Source organism: Mauremys mutica, chromosome 14 (genome assembly GCF_020497125.1).
Source record: "Mauremys mutica isolate MM-2020 ecotype Southern chromosome 14, ASM2049712v1, whole genome shotgun sequence".
Classification (NCBI taxonomy): domain Eukaryota; kingdom Metazoa; phylum Chordata; order Testudines; family Geoemydidae; genus Mauremys; species Mauremys mutica.
In genome coordinates, this window is record NC_059085.1 from 24,532,596 (window position 1) to 24,560,283 (window position 27,688).

General features: G+C 43.4%; 1 long non-coding RNA gene across 1 annotated transcript; it reads left to right on the top strand.

The window, feature by feature from the left end:
* Nucleotides 1-24,879: 24,879 nt before the first annotated feature.
* LOC123349466 lies at nt 24,880-27,321 on the top strand. Its single transcript, XR_006573560.1, has 2 exons — nt 24,880-25,174; nt 27,018-27,321. It is a non-coding gene; the product is annotated as an uncharacterized LOC123349466 (long non-coding RNA).
* The last annotated feature ends 367 nt before the right edge of the window (nt 27,322-27,688 follow it).

A 27,688-nucleotide genomic window follows, 5' to 3' on the forward strand; every position in this document is an offset into this window, starting at 1 on the left:
CTATCCCTTAATGATTCCCAACATTCTGTTTGCTGTTTTGACTGCTACTGCACATTGAGGGGATATTTTCAGACAACTATCCACAATGACTTTTGCTTAGGATTTTCCCTTCCCATATATTTCAAGCTTGCTTGGATAAATTTGTTCAAGTGTGGTTATAGGGCTTACAAAAGAATTGAGGTTTGTAATTGCAATCCGCAATACTTTTTTTGTGCCTGTTGTTTCACATACAGTAGGGGAATGTTGAATTGTTTAAAAATACCTTCCACTGCAATTAAAAAAAAACAAATTTCAAGGGGTCTTAGCTTTTATAAAAGTCTATTTAGGTGGCATTTTAAAAAAAAGTGGGCCAAAAATGAGTTGTCTTTTGAACTTCAAAAGTATAATAAAATGGTCTGGATATTTGTACAAAGTGAGATTAAAAAGACAACCTTGACACTGAAACTACACCACATCTTGGTTAAGAAGTAAATTGTGCTTGCAGCCTTGAGTCTGTTTTACCAACATAGAAAGAAACCCTTAATTAACCATATAAAATGTTTTATTCATCCCAAAAAAGGTAAGTATTCCAGGAAAGTAGCATCATAACAGAAATTAGGCCCCCAGTATGAAAAGCAAAGACTATGTACACACGGCTCAACATCAGATGCATTTTTCTATATTAGAAACTGATTATTTTAGTTAGTGTAAATAGAAGAAAAACTTAGATATTCCAAGACTTGTCTCCCTTCCTTCCCTCCTGTTCCCCCCTCCCCCCATCAAAATTACTTTCTTTCACAAATAAGAATGTTCATTAGCCAACTGACTCCTCATGGTAGTGCAAGGAAATGAAAGCTGAAAAATTGAAACTGCAACGTATTAGCTGGAATAAGTGTGTTACTTGCACAAGTTTTAAGTTTTTGCAGCCCCTTCTAGAGTAAATCAGTTGAACTCTGAATCTGGGTCAGTAACTCTAATGTGCATGCGAGGAGACTAATGAACCAAAAATACAGGAAGTTGGCTGGAAGTTAAGCACCCACTGCAATGACTGTATAGAACCAGTAAAACTGCAGGAAGTACTTCTCTTTTTTTCCATGTGTTTATAAAATTGAGATGCAGCAACAGCTGTGCCTTGCCAGGTCTACAGTTATTGTGGTCTGATTCCACTTGTGTGTGCTTAATACATACTGATCAGGTAACTAGAATGAATAGTATGAAAAAAGTATTTCTCACCTGAGTCCTAGAGTTACGTCATCAAAAAGAAAGGCAAAATGAGTAATACAGTACACCTGTGGTTCTCAGCCAGGGGTATGTAGAGATCTGCCAGGGGGTACATCGACTTGTCTAGATATTTGCCTAGTTTTACAACGGGCTACAATAAACGCACTAACGAAGTCACTATAAATTAAAATTTCATACAATGACTTGTTTATACCACTCTAAATACTATACACTGAAATGTAAGTACAATATTTATATTCCAATTGATTTATTTTGTAATTATATGATAAAAATGAGAAAGTAAGCAATTTTTCAGTAATAGTGTACTGTGACACTTTTGTATTGTCTGATTTTTGTAAGCAAGTAGTTTTTTAGTGAGGTGAAACTTGGGGTACACAAGAAAAATCAGCCTCCTGAAAGGGGTACAGTAGTCTGGAAAGGTTGAGTACCACTACAGTACAGTATTTTAATAACCCTCATACTCAGCTGTTGCTTTTTTAATTGGATTCTTTATTCTAGAGGCTATAGTTGCTGCAAACAGGTGTTCCTTCAGTCAACATTTGTGTACGCTAATAATTATTGGGAGTGATGAGTTCAATAGGCAATAGTTCTTTCATATAACATTAACCTTCCAAGTACTTACCAGTAATATTTTTGAGCTCTCAGTAAGGTCCAGTTGTGAGACATCCTTTTGAGGCCACTCAAAGAAGGCAAGTTACTTTGTCCTCTCAACCAACTCTGCAAAATGTTGATTGTGCATTTTCTATTTTTTCAATGTTTAACATTTCTAGGGATGTCTCCCACAAGCCCGGTTACACACATACTGGAACATAGTTTTTAGCAAAGTGAAGGAAAAAATAAAAACTTCTGTTTTAAATCAAAATTTGTGAAGTGGGAAATCAGTCAGAGAGACAGGTATTAATTTTGGCCTAAATCTTGCAGAATGAGAAATGGTTGGTTTATCCTTAGTTGTTTTATTAGTATTCTGTGCTTCAAATTGTAGATTAATAATTGCTCCAGACAATGTTTTTTTCATATTAAAGTATTTTCGCATGAGTAGTTTGGGTGAGTGCAAAAGGGCTGCGAGGTAAAAGCAAATCGTCTTCTCACCCAAACTGAAAATGAGTCAATCCTTTAACATAAAGCGGACAGTTGGAAACAGTTATTAACATAACAAAATATCCCTGAGAATTCTCAATATTCATTTTGTTATATTTAAACATATTTTCCCCTCACCACTGACGACAGAATAATTTAATAAATGTTTTGCTGCCTGGGCCACCTCTGTTCTACAGGGAAATGGTACAAAATTCAGGCCATCAAAGGATCCTATTGGATTATCCATGAGTTCGTTATGACAAGAAGACAAGATAGGTACCAAAGAAGAGGTTTATTTTCTACACATCATTTGCTATCCTATGTTTCAGATTACACTAGGAAGGTGTGAAAGATCTATTTGTTAAATGACAAAAAGAAGCCACCTATTTTATGCAGCTAAAACACATTATCCTTGTGAGCGCCACAAGCTGTATGCACTCTAGGACCACACTAAATAGTCAAACTACATAGAAGCATGCATCCACAGGGCTGTTTAGGGCCACATAGTGTCCTGAGAGCTCATGCAAGTGATGTAGTGGCTGCTACTGTAGCCTGTATATGGTTGTGCTACAGCTCTGTGTCCAGGCCTCATATTGCAAAGTGGATTTTGTCTCATGACATCCCTACAGATCATTTTCTTAAAGCCAGGTTACTTGGGTTTGAGGTGTTGGAGTGGCTGCCCCCTGGATAATATGAAATGAGTGTGCACACAGTACATATTACTACTCAGAGTAACGTGTTACTTCCCGGTGTTCTGTGAATGGAGCTGAGAGACTGGAAAGGCTTAAAGGGACAAGTACTCTAAGGGTTATGTTTTCTAAGGGACCTCAAGCCAGGGGTCCTGGAACAATTTGTATAGTGGGGCTGCTGAGAGCCATTGAACCAAACTCTGAACCCTGTATATAATGAAAAACACTTCAAGTCAGGGGGTCCTGCAGCACCCCCCACACCCATAGTTCTAGCACTTATGCCTCCATATAGCCTTCAGATTTGCATGTCTGGTTTTGTTTTTGTCACAGGGTGAGCTGGCCCTTTATACTTACTGAGCCCATCTGACTTTGGATTTATACATAAAAAATCTTGGATGTTGGAGCACAAACATTTTGGTGTTCAGGTGTATGTGTGCGCATCTGCACCCATCAGTCTGTTATATGTATTACAGACAATAGAGTAGCATTTTTCACTCTAAACTAGAAGACAGATTTGATTATTGCCTTTATTTCCCTTCCCAAGTCTGCAGGGTCTGTGTGCTTAGTCCTTTGGGTTGGAGAAGAGGGAGAAAAGGCAAACCCATCAATCCTTTGTGGCCTCTGCTGAATGGTTAGTGAGTGATTTTAACAGATTCAGAAAGCCGGTCGGAGGAGATAGCTGTGGGAGGACTTGGATGAAAGACGGGAGTATGGAGATGGTATGAGTATTATAGGCTTGATGGCAAAACTCTCAGTGACTTAACTGGGAGCATGATAAGGCCCTAAGAGAGAAGAGTGTTAAAAGGCAAGGATTTTCAGGACTTATCTAGCCGAATTTTGGCCGGAGTGGGCATGGAGAGATTCCACCAGCAAAAACAATGGAACAGTGAAATCATTAAGATCAATTAAATACATTCTGTGTAGATTACTGACATGTTATTGTTACATTTCTAAAGGAAATATAATTAATAAAACTCACCATCCCGCACCAAAAAGCTAGCCTTTTGTGTGCCCTTTGCTTTCTTATTGACTACGCTATCTATCTCGTCTCGCAGACTTGCATTCCTTTCAACTGCTGTGAACAACATTAACATTTGAATTAACATAAAATCACTTTCTGAAATCTGTTAACACTTACAATGTTGCTGTACTTTGCCTGATCATTGCAATTTTTCTGTCAGTTTGAGCTCAGTGAGTTTTTCCAATAGTTCCAAACATGGACCTATTATACTGCAAAAATCACATATTGGTTTAATGATTTCCCATTGGTATCTTTCTTGCTATGAACCAAAGCATTAAATAGGAGCTAGCATGTTAATGCCATATTGTTCTACATAATAAGTTGAATATTCCCAGATGAATATGCTTAAAAGGGATGTTCTGAATAAAATGCATACACACCAGCATATTAGTAATCACTTAAAATCATTTTTTGACATTTAATGTTGGCATCTAACATCATTTCCTTTAATTTTTCATTGCCTCTGCATCACGAATTATGACATTTGTCCTGGAAAAGGCTCAGTGGCCAAACATCATTTTTGCTTATAATGAAAGGAAAAAGCAAATAAGATAATGTCGGAAATATCAACAGTAAAGAGTATATATTTTGTTAATGCATTATGAAGAGAATATACCATGAACAGTCCAAAACCCAGATTTTAAGTAACATAATATATTTGAATATTAATAGATTGACCATTAATCCACTGTTATGGGTAAATTTTCAGCAAATTGACTATTTAAATACGTTATTACCTCTATAAATCCTATAAGATCTCTTGGTGGTAGCTAAAGCATGAAAAATAATTATAAATCTGAATTTAAATACAACTGAATTTTCTTCAGAATTGCACACATTTTCAGAGACAGGCAAAAGATAATGAAGTATTGTTTAATTCCAATACACTTTGTCTTTGCAGAGGTTGTTCATACTAAAAGCAGCAGATTAAGAGTTTTGGATGTCTCAGGTGACTGTCAAATACCTAAAATATTTTCTGGCTCTAGCTAGCTTGCTATTTCAGACTTTGCTCTGGTGAGTAATGACTGGAAATCTTTACCATTTGACAGAGCTTTGATAGCTTATACAAACCAAACCAAACTATGTACATCGGTCAAACTGGACAGTCTCAATGTAAAAGGATAAATGGACACAAGTCAGATATTAGGAATGGCAATATACAAAAACCTGTAGGAGAACACTTCAATCTCCTTGGACACACAATAGCAGATTTAAAGGTAGCCATCCTGCAGCAAAAAAAACTTCAGGACCAGACTTCAAAGAGAAACTGCTGAGCTTCAGTTCATTTGCAAATTTGACACCATCAGGATTAAACAAAGACTGTGAATGGCTAGCCAACTACAAAAACAGTTTCTCCTCCCTTGGTGTTCATACCTCAATTGCTAGAAGAGGGCCTCATCCTCCCTGACTGAACTAACATCGTTATCTCTAGACTGATTCTTGCCTGCATATTCATACCTGCCTCTGGAAATTTCCACCACATGCATCTGACGAAGTGGGTATTCGCCCACAAAAGCTTATGCTCCAATACGTCTGTTAGTCTACAAGGTGCCACAGGACTCTTTGTCACTTTTTACAGAGCCAGACGAACATGGCTACCCCTCTGATACTGTACAAAACAAGTTGGTCAACACAGTTCAGTTTCTTGTGGAGAAGTGTCCATATGGCAGTTGGCACTCTTGTTGGAGGTCTGAGCAGGAAGGAGTGAATGGGCAGGTGTTCCGCTCCCATAAAGGTGATCTCTAGAGGTCACAGTAGATGTGCCTTGGCGGGAGCAACATGAAGAACTTTACACGGCTGAAAGCCTTTGACAAGGTCCCTCACCAAAGGCTCTAAAGCAAAGTAAGCTGTCATGAGATAAAAGGGAAGTTCCTGTCATAGATCAATATCAGGTTAAAAGATAGGAAACAAAGGGTAGGAATAAACGGTCACTTTTCAGAAAACAGAGAGCTTCATATTGGTGTCCCCCAGGGGTCTGTAATGGGACCAGTCCTATTCAACATATTCATAAATGATCTGGAAAAAGAGGTAAGCAGTGAAGTGGCAAAATTTGCAGATGATACAAAACTACTCGAGATAATTAAGTCCACAGTGGACTGTGAAGAGCTACAAAAGGATCTCACAAAAATGGATAACTGGGTAACAAAATGGCAGCTGAAATTCAATGCTGATAAATGCAAAGTAATGCACATTGGAAAACATAATCCCAACTATACATATAATACAATGGGGTCTAGCTATTACCACCCAAGAAAGAGATCTTGGAGTCATTGTGGATAGTTCTCTGAAAGCATCCACTCAAGGTGAAATGTCAGTCAAAAAAGCCAACAGAATGTTGGGAAACATTAAGAAAGGGATAGATAATAAGACAGAAAATATCATATTGCCTCTATATAAATCCATGGTATGCCCACATCTTGAATACTGCATGCAGATGTGGTCGCCCCATCTCAAAAAAGATATATTGGATCATGGCCAGCATCAGGACGTGCTATGACCTGGCAAAGATTCCAGCCCCAGAGTTGACTGTGCACTCCACGAGAGTGCAGGCTTCATCTGCAGTGTTCTTGGTGCAGGTCCCCATTCAGGACATCTTCAGGGCAGCAACGTGGTCATCTATCCATACCTTTATATCGCACTATACCATTACACAGCAGGCTAGGGATGATGCCACATTTGGTAGAGTCGTGCTTCAGTTTGCAACTCGGTGAACTCAGAGAAACTGCTTGGGAGTTGCCTATTTGGAATTGACATGAGCAATCACTCGAAGAAGAAAAAACGGTTACCTACCTTTCATAACTGTTGTTCTTCAAGATGTGTTGCTCATGTCCATTCCAAGACCCACCTGCCTCCCCGGTCGGAGTATCCGGCAAGAAGGAACTGAAGAGGTGGCGGGTTGCAGGGACCTATATACATGGCCATGAAGGCACCATTCCAGGGGGCTTCACAGCTGACCCGATGGGTACCACTAGGGGAAAAACCTTCTGATAATCATGCATGTCACCCATTTGTCTTTTATTAGCATTTTCATGTGTGCTGGACCATACGAAGAAACCCAAACTAGGAATGTGCCAGCATTCATATAAAAAAAGAGATGGTCGTGTTTGGGTGCTGTTAATGTACTGAACTCTCACAGCAATTATAGAATTATATCTTCAGAAATAAGCAATTTTTTTGGTAGTGGGAGTGGGTTTGGGAGGAGGGTAATAGTGTAATCGCTTATGTATTCAGATGGTATTGCAGAGTTTTTGCAATATTGTAGTTCAGGAGTTCTCAAACTTCATTGCACTGTGGCCCCTTTCTGACAACAAAAATTACTACATGACCCCAGGAGGGCAGACCAAAGCCTGAGCTCACCCGAACCCCACTGCCCTGGGTGGGGGGGGGGCAAATCCCGAGCCCCGCCTCTCTGGACTGGGGGAGGGAGGTGTGTGTGTCAAAGCTGAAGCCCAAGGGCTTCATCCCCAGGCAGGGGAACTGTAACCTGAAGCCTTCGAGCTTTGGCTTTGGCCCTGAGTGGTGGGGTTCGGGCTTCAGCCCTAGGCCCCAGCAAATCTAAGCCAGCCCTGGCAACCCCGCTAAAATGGGGTCCTGACCCACAGTAGAGAACTGCTGTGTAGTTGAAATTTTCTCTATGGGGAAAAATTGACATAGTGGGTGAAATCTTGATCCCTATTGAAGTTAACGAGAGTTTTGCCATTGACTTCAGTGGGACCAGAATTTCACCCTATGTCCTTTTCTCTCATCCTAGCTTTTGTACAACTTGAATGACATATGACTGTTATCTCAGAAGAGTGATGTACCCATGCTGCTCATACACACATTGGTTTCTCACACAAATGTCATTATTATTATTTATTATTATTTTCTGTCTGGATCCCCCTCCCTTGGAAAAAAAATTCAATCTTTTGTTTTATATTATTCTATTATTAGCTATTTAGTTACCAACTTATCCAAGGAGAAGGGCAGAAAATCTGTCAGATTCAAGCCTCACACAAAGTTAACAGGCCTGTTGCTCGGTGTCCCCGTCAGGCTCCCTTCTTATGACCCTCTGACCGCACTCCTGTCCCTGTTCTTTTATTAGTTGTCCCCCGAAATCAGTGGGTTTCTGAGGTCCTGTAGATCCTCCCCTTAGGCTGGGGGGGTATCCTTTAGCATTCTGCCCAGTTCCCAGAAACCCAATAGGTACAATAATGCAAATAATAAATAACAATGATAATGTCAGGTTAATTTAAAGAAGTGTGAGAAAGATATGCACACACAAATAACAAATCCAGCACGTACTCAGCCCCAAATCTACTGATCAAGACCTGTGCAATTAGGGTTTGATCCTGTGAGGTGCCGAGCACTCTGGCTCCGATCCAGCGAAGCACTTAAGCTTGTGCTTACGTTTAAGCATATGAGCAGCCCCATTGACTTCATTGTAGGATTGAGCCTTTAAACTTAGGACAGAGCACCTCAGCTGTGAATTACAACTGTTCCTTTCATAGCTGCAGCTGTCTGTGTTGTCTCATAGTGTGTAGTTGCAGCTGACTTTACCTCTGAAATTGTATTTGATAAATGTGATGGATGAGGTTTTTTTTTAAATTCCTCTCAATCTTTTTAAATGAAAAAAAAAAAAAAAGAAATGAGAGAGAAACTGAAAAGAGTTGTAATTGCAAATGAGCAGCCAGCAGGCATGCTTCAAAGGGAAACGTGGACAGGCTGGAGGCTTCGAATGCTGGCCAGCAAGGGTTTCCAGTGTGCTCACATGTGGGGCTGCTTTAAATTGTGATTTATATTGAAAGAGCTTAATTGGGGGATATTGTTTGGTTTGATTTAAATGTGATCTTTTATTCAGTATCAGTGGAACATTGTCAGAGCAGATGCCAGAGCGGGTCTTTAGTGGATGGAATGGCCGTCACTGCAGCAAAGATCCTGGCTGGGGAGAGCAGCAGTAGTTTTGAATGTGGACGGACAGGGATCATAAATAAAGGAGATAAAGGTCTGGGCTTGAAGGGATTGGTTTGAAAAGGTCTGTATTAGAAAATAAAAGCCATGAAAGCTCTGCTCAAGAGAAGAAGGGTACTGAGCCTTAGCTTGAGGCTTGCTCTTGTCGATTATAATGTTACGGTATAAAGTAATGAAGTGTTTTCAGCTAGTTAGATCATTGTAGGGTTGCCACTTGTCCTTGTTTTCAGAATGTCTCCGTGTGTCTGCAAGATAGTTCCTTGAGGTATTAGCTTTATTTTATATTGGGCCGATGAAATGAATAAGGTCTTTTCTTGCAGGAGTGGGAAATCTATTCTATGCATTTAAAACCATAAAGCAGGCTATGAGATTTATATTTGGGAGATAGGAGTCCATCACTTTTCCATATCCTCATATTCCACCCCCCACAAACATACACACACAGCTGTTTCTTATAGCCCCCTCGCCCACATGCACATGGCTCCCTGCACACTCACACAGGTGTTTAGCCCACATGCCCTCTGTGCCCACACACATTAGCTGTGAGCCAACCCACTGTGTCCTTTCTCTTCCAGACATGCGCAGAGGACCAATCAGTGTATCCTTCCACTCCTCCACACTGGGAAAGCCCAAGTGTCCTCTTCTATCCACAGGTGGTGGGGGTGGGCCATGTCTGGGTTATAGCTCCGACTCTGGTTTGCATTGATGGAACTGCGCCTGTAGAGAATTATGCACCCAGTTTTCATCAGTGTTGATGCACCTTGCATGTATCTATAAACTACCTATTAAGGCTATTGATTCACATCAGTGAAGGTATTACATTCCAGTAGGAACTGAAAAAGGAGACACTAAACTTCTGGAGACAATCTGTATAAAGCAGCTAATTTATCATCTTTGTATATCTTTAAAAATGCATTGATAATCCTTGGTATGTAGCTCCCAACCAGTATGTGTGTATTTGGAGTCCTTTACTTCTCAGCTGTTTCTAACTGGGACTGATTTGAGCCAGACATCGGAAATTGTTGCCCTTGGAGAGTATTTTGTTATCCTTTATGAAATGAGTCAATGCTCTGAGCTGATGAATTCTACAGGATGACTAATCACTGCATACGGATGCCTTCGCATTTACTAATCTATGAGTAAAGACACTCTTCCATTGTTGTCTAGGTTTCTGAATTTGCAAACATATTCACTAGCATGGACCCCTGGTACCTGTGTCACATACCATTCTCTTTAGTGGAATGCCACGTACGTCCGGGTTAGTGACTCGGTTTGTGGAACTGGATGCTCAATTTGCTTTGTTTTCACAATAATTCTACATTCAGAGTCCAGGGCCAGAAGGGACTAACGTGATCATCTAACTGAGCTCCAGTGTTACACTGGCTGTAGAACTTTCTGAAAATAATTCCTAGAGCAGAATTCAATGTTGGAGCAGAAATAGCAATTTTCTACCCAGTGAATTGCCAAATTATTTTTGAGCAAATTAGATCTATTTCCTGGACTATGATGATTATGAATGATTTTTGGATGCTGCTAAACTGTACTACTTGCTCAAGATTGGCAATGGCAAACTATATTTCCCTCTCACCTGATCATAGTTGGGAGGTTGAAATACCAGAAGTTAAAGGATTATCTTGTGTTACTAAGACCTCAGTACTTTTGTAAAATACACTATGGCCCTGCAAGAGCTGAGTTGGACCAGGTGGGTCCAATTAGCTAGTTAGCCTGCAAACAGGCTGGAGGCAGCTAGTCAGAGAGAAGCTCACCTGCGAGAGACAGGCAGGGCTTCTATAAAAGACAGGAAAATGGAAACAGAAGGGGTGGCTGGGAATGTCTGCAGTCACTCCCTGAGGGAAGGGAGGTGCGGTTGTGCTGACAAATCCGGGGAGGAGGAGGAGGAAGGGAAGCCAGGAAGGTAGGACAGGGCTCAGGGAAAGGCAGTAAGATCTAGAAGGGAACAGACCTTGACTGCTAGAGGGGCCCTGAGCCAGAACCCGGAGTACAGGGCGGGACTGGGTTCCGCTGCCAGCCAGTGCAAGAGTGGCACTAAGAGGCAGTGAACAGGAAGACTGCCCAGGATCGTTGAAGGAGACTTTGGTATCCCAGAAGGAGGAAACATGTACAGCAACCTGGCCGGAGGGCTGAGTCACGAAGAGACCATAGCAGCGCCTGGAGCAAGAGAGGGACTGCAGACTGAGAGAGAGAGAGGCAGAGGATGGCGTGCAACTGTGGGAAGGGGTGTCAACCTCAGGAGCTATTCCCTAGAGCAACCAAGAGGAGGTGCCATCCTAGCAGTGAAGTAGAGCACCCTGTCAGAAAGACCTTTACTAGCATGCTGCAAGGTGTTGTCATAAAAAGTTAAAACTCTAAACTTTCCCTGTCCAATATTTAGTTTCTCCACACAACCTACATGGCTCTACTACCATGATATAGGCAGCTTAGTCTGAGGTTGAGGTCTGCAAAGAAACTTGAAAACTCACAATGAGAAATACTTACTTCTGTCAGCAGATACAAACAGCCTTGACTCCCTATTTTTTTCCTCCTCATCAGAACTTTGCAGATGCTGTGGTGTGATGGAAATGAAGAAACCTTTCTCCACTACTTGCTCGGTTTCATAAGGGTTTTATGCCATAATCAGTCCTTTTGGCATGAGGCTTCTGGCATTCTAGTCATTTTGCACCCAGCGTGATCTGCCACATGCAACCATATTGTTTAAATGGCTGTGAAGATAATGACAATGGAATATTTAAGGTATGTCTACGCTAAAGTTTCCCTCTAATTTTGCCAGCTTACTCAATGTAGTTATCACGTTTCTAAAGGCTTGTTTGAACATGACCCAAAGATTTGTGCCAGGTTAGAAATGTTATGGTTTAGCCTAGGGATCAAGGATCAGCCTAAGAGGTAAACTACAAATGATTGATTCAGTTAGCTCAAGGTAAAAGATACTTTACAGGGGTCGGCAACGTTCGGCACATGGCCCATCAGGGTAATCTGCTGGAAGGCCGCGCGAGACATTTTGTTTACGTTGACCATCCGCAGGCACGGCCCCCAGCAGTTCCCAGTGGCTGCGGTTCACCGTTCCTGGCCACTGGGAGCTGTGGGAGGCCGTGGCTGTGGACAGTCAACGTAAACAAAATGTGTCACACAGCCCGCTAGCTGATTACCCTGATGTGCTGCGTGCCAAAGGTTGCCAACCCCTGCTTTAGAAGCTCTTAGGGTTTGTCTGCATATGGAAATTTACCAGCCAAATTTTACCAGCATAATTACACCACTATTGTATACTGGTATAACTCCCCCATGTAAACATTTATTCCTGCATATCTGTCATGCCATTGTAAAAATAGTTTAGGCTTAATATAAACATCTTTATGTGAAGACTGGCCCTGGGCTGTTCTGGGTAAATCCAGAGGAGAGTCCTTAGAAAGTGGTGGGGTGTTTGTCTTGGATACCTACAATATAAACTTGCTGCTGTGATTGACAGCAGACATTTCTTTAGACAGCAGCATGGTGATGCAAGTTGACAAGTTCTAACAAATGTTGATAGTCTGCTTCAATGTCTCAGACTATTTCTCCTACCTTTTAATTTTCTTCCATTGAGTGGAAGGTTGGTTTTGTGCTTAATGTACTGGACTGCAACCCTCTGGATGTTGGTTCAATTTTTAGTTCTGCTACAAACTTCCTAGACTGTGGATAGTTAATTACATCTCTTTCTGCATAAGAACCCTATCTATGAAGTGGATAGTAATGACCTTCTTTCACCCAACCTTTGTATTGTCTATTTAGGACTAGATTTTCCAAAGACCTCAGCTCCCATTTAGGCACCTGTGTAAGTGGCCACAGTTTCAAAATAGCTCAGCTCTCTTTTGGGCACCAAAGACCCTGTCTACATCAGAGAAACTTCCAGCCATGTAACTATACTGAGGTAATTACACCAATGTGAATTTTCCTATTGTAATCAGGGTCTTTATAAAGATGCCAGATTTTCAAACGTGCTGAAGATTCTATTGGGAACAATGGGAACTACTAAATGCTGAACAGGTCTGAAAATCTGGCCTTTCAGTTGCAAGCTGTTCTGGGCAGAGGCTGTCTCTTACTGTGTGTTATGTACAGTACCTAACACAAACGAGCTCTGGCCTTTCTTGAGGCCTTGGGTGCCAGTGTAATACAAATTAATAACATTCCTTGTAGGCTTTCTTGCTATAATCTTTAAATCTTTAATTTAATAATTCTTTACTTCAATAATCCAGTAGCATCCCAGGTGGATCCATATCCTTCACCCCTGTACTGCTGCACTCTCCCTTCCTTTCCTGCTGGAAATCTCCAGCTGCCCCAGGGTATCTGTATTAAACTAAGGGCATGTCCACACATACAGTGCTGCAGCAGGGCAGCTGCATCAATGGTGAAGATGCTCTATGTCAATGGAGCCTGGTCTACACTACGCGTTTAAACCGGTTTTAGGAGCGTAAAACCGATTTAACGCCACAACCGTCCACACTAGGAGGCACCATATATCGATTTTAATGGCTCTTTAAACCGGTTTCTGTACTCCTCCCTAACGAGAGGAGTAACGCTAGTATCGGTATTAAAATATTGGATTAGGGTTAGTGTGGACGCTGATCGACGGCATTGGCCTCCGGGAGCTATCCCACAGTGCACCAGTGACCGCTCTGGACAGCATTCTAAACTCGGATGCACTGGCCAGGTAGACAGGAAAAGCCCCGCGAACTTTTGAAATTCATTTCCTGCTTCCCCAGCGTGGAGATCTCATCTCATCAGCACAGGTGACCACGCACAGCTCATCAGCACAGGTAACAATGCAGTCTCCTGAGAATCGTAAAAGAGCCCCAGCATGGACTGCACGGGAGGTACTGGATCTGATCGCTATCTGGGGAGAGGATTCAGTGCTAACAGAACTGCGTTCCAAAAGACGAAATGAAAAAGTATTTGAAAGAATTTCTAAGGCTATGACGGATAAAGGCCACAGCCGGGACTCAGTGCAGTGCAGAGTGAAAGTTAAGGAGCTCAGACAAGGCTACCAGAAAACCAAAGAAGCAAACGGAAGGTCCGGGGCAGGTCGAAAAACATGCCGCTTCTATGCTGAGCTGCATGCAATTTTAGGGGGCTGCGCCACAAGTACCCCACCCCTGATGGTGGATTCCGAGGTGGGGGTTGTAATCTCTGCCATGGCTGAGGATTATGCAGACGGGGAAGATGAAGATGAAGAAGAGGAGGAAGACATAGCAGAGAGCACACAGCACTCCGTGAGCCCCAGCAGCCAGGAGCTTTTTATCACCCTGACGGAATTACCGTCCTCCCAGCCCTCACAAGCCACTATCCCAGACAATGACGCCATGGAAGGGAGCTCTGGTGAGTGTACCTTTGCAAATAGCAAACATTGTTTTTTAAGCAAGCCTTTTTTAATGATTGATTTGCCCTGAGGACTTGGGATGCATTCGCAGACAGTATAGTTACTTAGAAAAGTTTGTTAACATGTCCGGGGATTGAGAGGAAATCCTCCAGGGACATCTCGATGAAGCGCTCCTGTAGGTACTCCAGAAGCCTTTGCAGAAGGTTTCTGGGCAAGGCAGCCTTGTTCCGCCCACCGTGGTAGGACACTTTACCACGCCATGCATGTAGCAAGTAATCAGGTATCATTGCGTGGCAAAGCATAGCAGCGTATGGTCCCGGTGACTGCTGGCATTCAAGAAGCATCCGTTCTTTATCTTGTTCTGTTATCCTCAGCAAAGTGATATCGTTCAGGATAACCTGGTTAAAAATCAGGAATTTAAGTAAGGGGGGTGGCCATTTTTCTACTGGGTTCGTGGACTGCATCAGCTTAAAAAAAAAACTTTCCTGCACGTAGCGAAGCGGGGGGAGGGGAGGAGTGAAATGCCGATGATCTTTTCTGTGTTTGGTCACCGGCGATCTTCCCCAAGGTACCAGACACGCAGTGGGTAGGGGGGGGGGGGAAGGTTGTTGATTAGCAGGGAGCTAGCGTGGTGTTAGCCATGCGTTGGGGGGGAGGGGTACATCACTACAGAAGCAGAAAGACAGTGGCTTACCATGGCCGCATGCAAGCTGAATTCTGATGCCTGGACCTGTGTCTGTGAGATCTGTAACTCCAGAGCTGCAGGCACTCACTATTAAGATTAAAAATGCGACCTTGTAGGGAAATCACATGTGCTAGGTGAATACTTCTTTTCACTGTGAAAGAGTATAATCATTGTTCTGTAAAATGTATCTTTCTAAATATTTATCTCCCTCATGCAGCTGCAAATTTTTCAACCATCCCTCCTCCATCCCAAAGGCTAGCACAGATAAGGCGGAGGAAAAAGAAGACGCGAGATGAGATGTTCTCGGATATTATGGAAGTTACACGCAATGAAAGAGCTCATCTGAATGAGTGGAAGGACGTGGTTTCAAATTACAGGAAAGAGGCCAGTGAACGTGAGGACAGGAGGGATGAACGTGAGGACAGGAGGGACAACCGAGATGAGAGGTGGCGGCAGGAAGACCGGCAGGAAAATCAGCGGTGGCGGCAGGAAGATCAGCGGTGGCGGGATGCAACTCTGGGGCTGCTGCGTGATCAAACTGACATGCTCCGGCGTCTTGTGGAGCTTCAGGAAAGGCAGCATGATCACAGAGTGCCGCTGCAGCCCCTGTATAACCACCCTCAACCCTCACCTTGTTCCACATCCTCCTCACCCAGACGTGTAAGAACGCGTGGGGGGAGGCTCCGTGCACCCGCCCACTCCACCCCCGTGGACAGCCCAACCAGAAGGCTGTCGTTACTGTGAATTTTTTTTTTAATGGCCTTCTCCATCCCTCCTATCCTCCTCCCAAACCACACCCTTACTTCTCTCCCTCTTTTTATAAGGAATCAATAAAGAATTCATGCTTTTTAAATGAGAGTGACTTTATTTGCATAAGTAAGCTGTACTCGAAGGGGGTGGGGGAGTTGCTTACAGGGACTGAGTCAATCAAGGGGGTTGGGTGTTCATCAACAAACACAGCAGTCACACTGTACCCTGGCCATTGATGAAGCTCGTTTTCAAAGCTTCTCTGATGCGCACCGCTTCCTGGTGTGCTCTTCTAATCTCCCTGGTGTCTGGCTGTGCGTAATCAGCGGCCAGGTGATTTGCCTCAGCCTCCCACCCCGCCATAAAGGTCTCCCCCTTACTCTCACAGAGATTGTGGAGAATACAGCAAGCAGTAATAACATAGGGGACATTGGTTTGGCTGAGGTCTGAGCGAGTGAGTAATGTCCGCCAGCGCGCCTTTAAACGGCCAAATGCACATTCCACCACCATTCTGCACTTGCTCAGCCTGTAATTGAACAGATCCTGACCACTGTCCAGGCTGCCTGTGTATGGCTTCATGAGCCATGGCATCAAGGGGTAGGCTGGGTCCCCCAGGATAACGACAGGCATTTCAACATCCCCAACTGTTATTTTCTGGTCTGGGAAGTAATTCCCTTGCTGCAGCCGTTTAAACAGAGTAGTGCTTCTGAAGACGCGAGCGTCATGAACCCTCCCTGGCCATCCCACGTGGATGTTTGTGAAACGTCCCTTGTGATCTACCAGTGCTTGCAGCACCATTGAAAAGTACCCCTTGCGGTTTACGTACTGGGTGCCCTGGCGCTGCGGTGCCAAGATAGGGATATGGGTTCCATCTATCGCCCCCCCACAGTTAGGGAATCCCATTGCAGCAAAGCCATCCACTATGGCCTGCACGTTTCCCAGAGTCACAACCTTTCGTAGCAGCAGCTTAGTGATTGCTTTGGCTACTTGCATCACAGCAGCCCCCACAGTAGATTTTCCAACTCCAAATTGATTCCCGACTGACCGGAAGCTGTCTGGCGTTGCAAGCTTCCACAGGGCTATCGCCACTCGCTTCTCTACTGTGAGGGCTGCTCTCATCTTGGTATTACGGCGTTTCAGGGCAGGGGCAAGCAAGTCACAAAGTTCCATGAAAGTGCCCTTACGCATGCGAAAGTTTCGCAGCCACTGGGAATCGTCCCACACCTGCAACACAATGCGGTCCCACCAGTCAGTGCTTGTTTCCCGGGCCCAAAATCGGCGTTCAATGGATAGAATCTGCCCCATTACCATCAGGATCTCCAAAGCGCAGGGGCCCGCCGTTTGAGAGAATTCTGTGTCTACGTCCTCATCACTGTCATCGCCGCGCTGCCGTATCCGCCTCCTCCTCGCCTCGGATTGAAGGTCCTGGTTCACCATAGACTGCACTAGAGTGCGCGAGGTGTTTAAAACATTCACGATTGCGGTATGGAGCTGAGCAGGGTCCATGCTTGCTGTGCTATGGCGTCTGCACAGTTCACCAAGCAAAAAAAGGCGCGAAACGGTTGTCTGCTGCTCAGGGAGGGAGGGGTGAGGCTGTACCCAGAACCACCCGCGACAATGATTTTTGCCCCATCAGGCACTGGGATCTCAACCCGGAAATGCCAAGGGGCGGGGGAGGCTGCGGGAACTATGGGATAGCTACGGGATAGCTACCCACAGTGCAACGCTCCAGAAATCGACGCTAGCCTCGGACCATGGACGCACACCACCGATTTAATGTGTTTAGTGTGGCCGCGCGCAATCGATTTTATAAAATCTGTTTTACAAAACCGGTTTATGCAAATTCGGAATAGTCCCGTAGTGTAGACGTACCCTGGGAGAGAGCTCTCCAATCAGCATAATAAAACCGCCTCTGCAAGCGACAGAAGTATGTCGGTGGGAGAAGCTCTTCCGCTGACATAGTGCTGTCCACACCGGCGCTTAAGTCAGTGTAACTTATGTTGCTCAGTAGTTTATTCATACCCCTGAGAAACATAAGTTCTGCAGACATAAGCTGTAGTGTAGACATAGCCCAAGAGACAGTGAGAGGCTGCTCCACCTAGCTGTTGTGGAGAGGTCAATTGAGGGAATGTATTTTACTTGTAGAGCTGACATAATTGTTTAAAGCAAACAGACAGCTCAACATTTTTGCTTACTTACAAAATCTGGCATCTCGTAACAACGTGTTCTGAGTCAGCAAGTTCATTTTCACAGAAGCATTGTCATTAATCTGCATGTTTGACATCGCTGCTGAAGATTGTCTTATTTTGCTATGATAAGATGCATATTCATACTCTGAAACTTTTTTTGAGAGTGTGCTGGCCGTGTGTTCCAACTGCGCCCCGTTCCCCCACTTTTTTGTGTGTATGTGGACACACCTAATCGCTCCATATACATGCAGTCAGCATTTCCAACTACACTTTGAAAAAAACTCTGGTCACTTTTATTGGTATTTTCTAATCTAATGACATGGAAACTGTAATTGTGTCAAGGTCTGTACAATGATTGCCTGACTGATGCCAGTTATATTATCTGTCACTCTGGGAAAAGAACCAGTGACTAAATAAGATGGTAGAGTGAATGATCTGTTCAGAATGAAAGGAATAACCAGTTACTACTGCCTGTTGCCAATTTCTGTATAACCCGAGAAAAGTTCACATGGTGCTTTGTATTCTGTCCAGCTGTGAGCCTCACACAACCTTCATACAGCAACCCACTGCAGAACACTTGTAAAAGGAGTATGCGTACACTAAGATGTGGGACCCAACTTTATTTATTTCATTATTGATTTTCTATTATATCCTAATCAGGTCTTTATATTGTACCCGTCATGGTGGTACCAGAGTACTTACTAGATATGAAGCCTAAAGAATATTGCTCTTCCCTTCAATCATTGCAAAAGCCTATAGTGCCAGATGTTCAAATAATTTAGGTATGCAACTGTGTGTCCAAAATCCTTGTGCAATTGTGTGCCTAATTTACAAATAATATTGCTGCCATTGTGCATGCAAATCAGATAATTATGCATGCAAATAACCAAAGTGGACACTGTGTATTGTTGGGATTTTCAAAAGCAATTGAAAGTCAATGGGAGTTAGCTATTTAACTCGCTAGCGTATTTTTGAAAATCTCACCCTGTGTTCTTAAGGTATTTGAAAAACTGGCTTAGAACATGTAGTGGTACACACATCTTCGGAATGATAAAGAACTGTGTGTCAGGTAAGGAGTTACTTCTCCATTTAACCTCTCTCCCTCTTGACATTTCTGTACATGACTCTGCTCACCATGTCTTTGTGTTGCATGTTTGCTATTGTCTCTCTCTCTGTGTCTTGATATGTGTCAACTACTCAAATTCCCAAGGGCCTTAAAAGATGAATGGCTTCATCTATGAGATTCCAAAAATAATCCATTTGTGTATGAAATATGCTGTTCATTATTACTGAATCATAGAGAGGTAGTATTTTCTGATAGTTAGAGCAGGTGAATGAGGACTGGGACTCCTGAGTACTATTCTAAATTATGCCGCTGACTCTGGCTAGCTTTTAAAAACTCATTTTAATTCTTAGTGACTCAGATTACCAGATTAATGTTACCCACTGAGTCACAAAGATTTAAAGTGACTTCTCAAAAGCTATCCAGAGAGTCCGGGGCCTAGCTCAAAATAGGACTCCTTTTCACCACAAACATATGCTACAGGGGTTGTGCGGGTTAATTAGTGGATGTCTGTAAAGTGCTGTGAGGTCCTTGTATCAGATGCAATATGTAAAGAATTACTGTATCAACAGTATGCTTAAGTACACTGTGATACTATTAAGGCTAATCATAATAGCTAATAAGAGACATGTGTAGCATATGTCTGTGGTAAAAAGGGGTGATGTGTGTTTTTCAGTCTGCTTCGTTCACAGGTGTATAGAATGTTGCAGTGGCTCGCCATGTTTAAAGTGCAATTCTAAACACTCATTGGCACTTTGAAAGCTTTGAAAGTTGTCTACCAGGATCTGCTTTAATTTCAAATGATCTCAGTCCAGTCAAGAAATGCAGAATATGCCAATCAAGTAGTACAGTGCACACAAAAGTACAGTTCAGAAGTCACATTATCCTTATCTATTAGTAATCATAAATTAGCATGAAGGTTAGTGGGCACCTTGGAAATGAGTCAGAGAAGAAGGTCAGAAAGAGGACTTGAATGGAAAGGAAACTGTGAATACATATGCAGTGTTCAAATCATTGCAACAATGGGCGAGGAGGGTAACATTAAATAATCTCACTGTCAAACTGCCTCAGCCAGTATGTATATCATGGACGGTATAATAGTGTGGATTTTTTCCAATGCCAAAAATCATTTTGTATTACAGTGAGGTTTTTCTATTGCAAACAGTCCTCCTTCCCCTCCACTCCACCCTGAAAGTGCCTGGCCAATTACACTCCTCATGCATCGCATGCCTTCAACAGCACAGCAGGGACAGTGGCTTACTGTGAGTGCCACTGAAGATTTAAAATTCTACTCTTCTGCTTCCACCAAAATGAGCTGAATCAATGGTGAAAGCGATGCCCGCAAGGCATGAGACAGTGGGAGGCAGGAAGGCGTCAACAGCCTCCTGACATTACCCAAGCAGGAAGTACTTTTCAATACAACGTTAATGTTCGTCAAAAAAAGATTTGTAACCAATTAATTAACTTGCAAATTTTGCACAGATGATCCAAGTGTGTCACATTAAACAGTAATCAGCCCTTCCCAGTGTGTGTGTGCTCCCTGAGATAAAGACAAAGGTATTAAAAAACATTAATGGGAGTTACACGCTCACAGCCAGGGTGGTATAGGCCTCTTATTATGATCATGTACTCTAGCTTGGTTTCTGTTGCAAGCTGTTACAGTTCAGGCAGAAACGGCTGGGCAAATCACTTACGTTCTTGAAAGTTAGGCATTATGGTACATTGACTTTTTGCCTAAATGTTATTTTTGCCTGGTCAGTTATTTAAAACAAGTGTGCTTGAAATAATTCTATCCTGTGCTGAGTCTTCTTGAACGTGGACATTGATGAAACCAGCCAGAGAGTGCGATGCACAATAAAAAGCAGTGACTGTGCTAGCCTCAGATTCAGTTAAAAATGTATAGGACACAAATAAGAAATGAAATGGAGGCCAGGCCATCTGTTTTCATTGACTCACGTGTGTAACTTTGGGGTATTTAGGGAGAGGTCAAAGGTCTTTCAGGGGCAGATTGAGTGACTTTTTTTATAAAGGAGCTGAAATATAAAATGTACATGACACAAGATTAATGCATAAGAATAGAAAATCTGTCTGTGGTTCTGGGGCAGGACCTTGGAGACTGTAATTCTCTTCAGAGCTCTCCACAGAAAAAGTAGGGCACAGACAGAAGCACTACACACTCCCCACATGCTGCACTGTCAATCTGATTCCACTCTGACTTGGAGGGACCAAGGGTAGCCCATCAAGCCTATTTTCTCCTGCATTACCTAGGCCATCAATCCCCCTTTCCCTGCCACAGGGTCAGTCCCAGCTGTCAAAAGGCCCTGTGAAAAGTAATGTGGAGGGTACCGTGACAGACATGGCAACCCCGTGCAGTATCTTACAGGGCTTTGTATGAAATTTATGAATGGTTTGTGAATGACTGTGTTTTACTTCATGGAGAAGGATTACCACAGATCCTACCGGAACTAAAAGCAGTGGAAGATGATTAAGGCGAGTCACTGAGACTAAACAACTCTAGAGAAGTACCAGCTCCTGGAGTGGTTTGCATATACTGATTCAGGCTGTGTTTCCAGGGAGTAGGAAACAAAGAAAGGGGTTTGGGTATAAAAAGGCTGCATTTGTACCGATCCAGGGCCGCCTTTTTGATCCAGCAAATTGACAGGACCTTCTATCCAAGGGGGTCCCAACCTTTGCAGGAGAATTGGAAAGCCTTCGACCTACTATGGCCCCATGAGGCCAACTGCTAATGGCTGGTAAGCTTTTTGCATGAGTATAGGAACATTTAAAAAAATATTTCTCTGTATACTTTAAAATAAATATGCTTGCTTAGAAAGAGCTGTGTGGTAACTTGTAACTGTGGGCACAACATAGTTCGTTGCCCTCGGAGAGAAAGCAACACAGACGCTGGAGCTATCACAGTGTAAGGCAGGGAGCTGTGCAGCCTTAGAACCCCTGGTCAGAAGGGAGTGGGACAAGGGTCCCTGCCCAGAGACAGGTGATGCTAGGATACCTGACTAGGCACTTCTGGAATGGTCCATTCCAGGGGTTGTGGGGGGGAGAGTGCAGGTGAGGTTACCCTGACACTGTGACAGGTACTACTTAGCTATGTTCTGCCTCCTGCTTTCCCCTCCTGTTGGGCTCAGACTAAGACCCCTCTTTCCAAATGCTGTTACTCAAAATGGACTGGGCAATTCTCATTTTAACAGTCTGAGGGTCCCTGGGTCCCTCTGGATTTGGATCCCTGGGTTCCTGTGTGGGAGGAGATAATCAAGTCATGGACAGGAGCTCACAGGAGGGCTCTCAGTGCTTGGGGCCTCTCCAAATTCAGAGCAGTGCCAATTAGACCTCTTCTAGGACCAGCCCTGGTCACGAGCATGTATTTCCAAAACATCTGAAAGGGGAGGGGATCATCCTTTCCAGATGCCCCCTAGGACAAAGATTGAGATAAGAGCACCTCCCCCATACAGGGTGTGTCTTCACTTCAGAGTTAACCCAGGCTCTTACCTGTGTTTTCGCTTTAACCGCTCTCTCCTCCTCCCCTGTACTGTCCACGCACACAACAAACCTTTTACCTGGATTAATATGTGCTTTGAAACCAGACTAGCTTACCCAGCTGGGGGTAAGCCAAGTCTTGTGAAGGCCAAGACTATAACAGGGTTCAAAAAGAACTAGATAGGTTCATGGAGGATAGGTCCATCAATGGCTATTAGCCAGGATGGGCAGGGATGGTGTCCCCAGCCTCTGTTTGCCAGAAGCTGGGAATGAGCAACAGGGGATGGATCACTTGTGATTACCTGTTCTATTAATTCCCTCTGGGGCAGCTGGCATGGGCTGCTGATGGAAGACAGGATACTGGGCTAGATGGACCTTTGGTCTGTCCCAGTATCGATGTTCTTATAGGTAAGAGCCTGAGTTTTGCTATTTAATTTGGGCTCTAACCCACCTACTTTGCAGTGTGGATGAAGGCTCTAACCCAGGTTACAAAACTTGGGTGCTGATAGTCCTTCAATGCCCTTCCACAGTTCCCAAGGACTGTATGTTCCTGCCTTTCTACCAACTCCCTTCGTCTGCACCAGAAGTCACCTACCAGTTGATATGTAGCTAATTGGTGTTTAAACCCCACATTCCATGTGCCTGCTCCTTTTCTGCACAGCACTCAAACAGTACTTGAACAGAAATGTGATGTGGGAGATCCTCCTCCCAGCACGCTTCTTGCTGGCCAGAGCTCCCACCAAGGTTCTGAGGGACATCTAGTGTGTGGTCAGTAAAGTCCACAGTTTGGGGAGATGTACCCTGAAATCATCACCGGGGCAATAGAAGCACCAAGAGGCTGGCAGAGGAAGGGATTAAGTGGATGGCAATTCAATGCAGGGAGAGATTAAAAAACCTGAAGACTTCATACCGCAAGAAGAAAACACCAATGGCAAGTTAGGAAAGTCCCCCTCAGCCTGACCTGACTACAAGGAATTTGACTGGGTGTTCAGCTCTGAGCTGCGTACGGAGCCCACAGTTGTGCTGGATGAGCTTTGGACATTGAATGAGCTAATTTTTTGAAAGGGACCAGGAGGACCAGAGAGGCCAGAAGAGACCTAGTGGCAGAGGGTCTGGAAACCCCATGTGCAGGGGGACTGGAGAACGATGATGGCCTGGAGTCCATGGATCTCTTGGGGAAGGGGCTTGCGAACGCAGCAGGGAGGATGCACCATCACAACTGCAGCTGATTAAGTCACCGCTGCCATCTTTATTATTGTGTGGGGAGAAATTACAACATAAGTGGGAGGGGTTTGCTGGTTTATGACCAATGTAATTATTGCCATGGAGGATATTACGCTGTGGGATGGCCTTTGCTTCAGTTGAGGTGGAAATGAGATCATTTCCTGGCCCCCTTTCCTCTCCTTTCCTCCTGGACACATGATCCAAGATGGAATGCAAGCAGAGAAAAGAAATGTAAACATGCAACTACTGATTTATTCTATTACATGTGTGCAAAGCTGGGATCTTAAACTGAGCAATGCCGGCAGATGCAGGGACACATGCAGCATAAGCATATATGCATATTCATATACATACTGCAATCTGTTTATTCTCACAGTGCCACTAGCATTGAAGTATTGTATAAAATAGCCTAGATTGTATGTCCCACTGTATGACCTGCAGCTGTCGTAAGTGCAGAGCAGTTTAAATTCTCCTGGTAACTGCCAGTCTGCTGTCCATGCAGGGTGATTTGAAAAGCCACATCTGTTGTAATGAAGTGATTGCATCTTAGTTCAGCATCCTGTTTATCGTTCCTCCAAATTTTAGTCCACCCCTGGTTGATGATGCTTGAGAGCTTCATAGAAGAGAAATTCAAGATGGTCTGAGATTACTGGGCAGGGCAAACTTTCCATTACTCCCTATCTAGTTTACTAGACATCTTTGCTAGAGCTGGTTGAAGTTCTGAATTTCATCGGAAAATGGCAATTCACCAGAGCAAAATGTTTCACCAAATCTATTACAGATTTGACAAGACCTTTATCAAACCACAGGCAGGCTTTTACTAGAGTGAGGCAGTTTTGGGAACAAGCTGTCCCTGAGCCACAGACTCAGGAATGTCAGTTCCACATTTCATTTTGGAAAGGCAATGTTTCAGTGTTTCCTAAACAAAATTGTTGATCCTCAGAGACTTTGGGCAAATTTGCTTTAGTTTTGATGTGGAATGAACCCAAATTACAAAAAACAAAATTTCTCATGAACCAAAAATCACAAGTTTTGGCCAGTTCTACTCTCCAGTAATTTGCTGATGAGTCACCAGGCAGTGAAATATCTCTTGGAAAAGGCTCAGGGATGACTGGCTGCAGGACACGCAGAAGGACTTTGGCCACAGATCAGAGTATCACATAGAAGTGCAGAGAGAAATGCTGGAGAGGGAGGAGAGAATGAGGTGAAATACACTGAAAATGACAGGATGATGAAGGAGCAGGACCAACAACAGCAGAGGGAACTGTTCGAGAGGCTGCTTAGCCTGAGGGCCAGAAGGCAGCAGATTCCAGTACCTGCCTCTGCACACTGACTGCTCTGGTGCAGCAATCTCCAATGGACACTGCTCCACATTACTACATCCTGCAGCCACTGGATAATTGTGGGTGGGCAATGAGCCAGTCTATGCACTCCTGGAATGGAAGTATGTAAGTGTGCGTGGGCAGATGTTTCCTGTTCACTTGATTTCCATGCAATGGTAGGGGAAGGAGAACAAGTGCGGTGGTGATGTGCAGTTCCATTACCAGTGATGTTGCTTTATTGTTTGTTGGTTAACTTTGTACTTTCCACTCCTATTAACATTTGCACTCTCTGTGGAGTGGCAGCTAGGCCGCCTGTTTTGTTCTTATGTAAGTATTTGGGTACACAATCCATTGGTGCATGAGTGCTTGGGAAACAATAAAGAGGCAGGAAGATTAAACCAAAGCTTTTAATAGTTTCAGAAAAACACTAGATAAATTGATATGTGTACTGTGGGTGAATGACACTATCCCACATCACCACATTTCCCCATGCATGCCCCTTGTAAAGCAAGGATGTGAGCATACAAGTAATCCTTTTCTTCCCTCAGTCTACTGGGCCCAGCTTCAGTGATCAAAGGTGCTCTTCCTGCTTACCTCTATTGGGCCCATAAACAAGCACAGACATGCACCCTTTCCTGGTTCAAATTCTCTCCCTTATGGTCACATATGTTGTGTAGTTCAGAAGCTCTCAACCTTTCCAGACTACTGTACCCCTTTCAGAAGTCTGATTTGTCTTGTGTACCACCAAGTTTCACCTCACTTAAAAACTTACAAAATCAGACATAAAAATACAAAAATGTCCCAGCGCACTATTACTGAAAAATTGCTGAATTTCTCATTTTTACCATAAAATTATAAAATAAATCAATTAGAGTATAAATATTGTACTTACATTTCAGTGTATAGTATATAGAGCAGTATAAACAAATCATTGTCCATGAAATTTTAATGTGTACTGACTTTGCTAGTGCTTTTTATGTAGCCTGTTGTAAAACTAGGCAAATATCTAGATGAGTTGATGTATCCCCTGGAAGACCCCTGACTCCCAGGGATACGTGTACCCCTGGTTAAGAACCACTGGTGTAGTTTACCATAGCAGGTACCAGCAACATGAATGGCATTATACTCAGTGTGTAATTAAACCTCCTTCTGCCCAGGTGCTTTGAAATCAGGATACAGCTGCATTAGCAAGGGCAGTAGAGGATAAGCTGAGTCCCTAGTGAGCACAGACACCTGTTGATATCCATTTTATCAGGAGTGAATAAAGTCCCTTCTAGTCCAAAAAAGTTAAAAGCCTGATCCTCTGACCACCCTAGTGTCATGCACTGCAGGTGCATCTGACATTAGTGTTTCTGAACCTCCTTCTGTGGTCAATCAAGCTCTGCATAACAAACGAGATAGTATCCTTTCTCTGACATACTTATGGGCATCTTGAAGGTGAGTAAACAATGGGCAGATGTGTGCCAACAATAGCCCCAGCACAAATTGGGAACCCTATTCTCTTAAAGCCAGATAACATTTTCTGGATCTTAGGAATTTTCACCATTTGTGGCTAAACTACAGCAGTAATTACCCCAAAAATCTCCATCCCCACAGCACCACAGTTGACTTTTCAACTCCAAATTGATTAGCCACTGAACTGAGCCAGCTTCCAGATGGCAATAGCAATCCACTTCTGAATGCGTATGGCCTCTCATCTGCGTGTACTGGTGCTGCAGGGTCAGGGCAAGCTCCTCACACAGCTCCGTGACAGTGTCTTTCATATGGAAGTTCTGGAGCCACTGCTGGTCATTCTAGGTCTATAGGACAATATGATCACACCACTCTGTGCTTACGGCCCTGCTCTAGAACCAGTCAGCTCAGGGGACTCTACAGCTATTAAAACCTGCATTAGCTGTATCCTCTCCATCATGGCTGCATGCAACTTGCAAGATTTTCTAACCAAAGTCTGCTTCCTCTTCCTTCTCAGGGTGACAAGCCACTGCCAAAATGCCCTCCGCCATGTCTCATGGCCTGTAGCTGCCTCCTGTTGAAATGAGAGTTGCATTAATGCCAAAAGCTGGAACGGGTCACCATCCTGAGCTAAATCCATGCCTTACTACCAGCTGGAATGGATTTTCTTGATTAAAAAATGAGAGTAAACTTTGGCACTTTCCATAAATTCAGATGATTTGATAAAATATTTCTTGTTTTCTCAAGTTTACATATCCCAAGCTTTCACTGTTGCTATGGGGCAGGTTGGAGCAGAGATGAAAATAAATCTGTGTCATTTATTTCTCTGTGTGAAGTTTATTTCTGCTTATTTTTTCCACACATACATATATATGTACACATATAGAGGCTTACTAAAATACTTAAACTCTGAATGCTCTCTGCGTGAAGGAATACATGTGTGAAGGAATACATATGTACTGTGCTTTCAGCTTCTGTTCTTGAAATACCATATGTTCCGGACTGCACGCTTAAAATAACTTGATGAAGCAATGCTTTAAAGCAATAGATAGGTAAGTGCAGATTTTCTCCACCAATTTCTCAAGGTTGATTAAGCCCCTTAAAATACACTTGTAGAGAAATAGGTACTCTCAGTATTAGGCAACTGAACTGCCTGTTGAAGATAATGAAATATAAGTACAAAAGAAA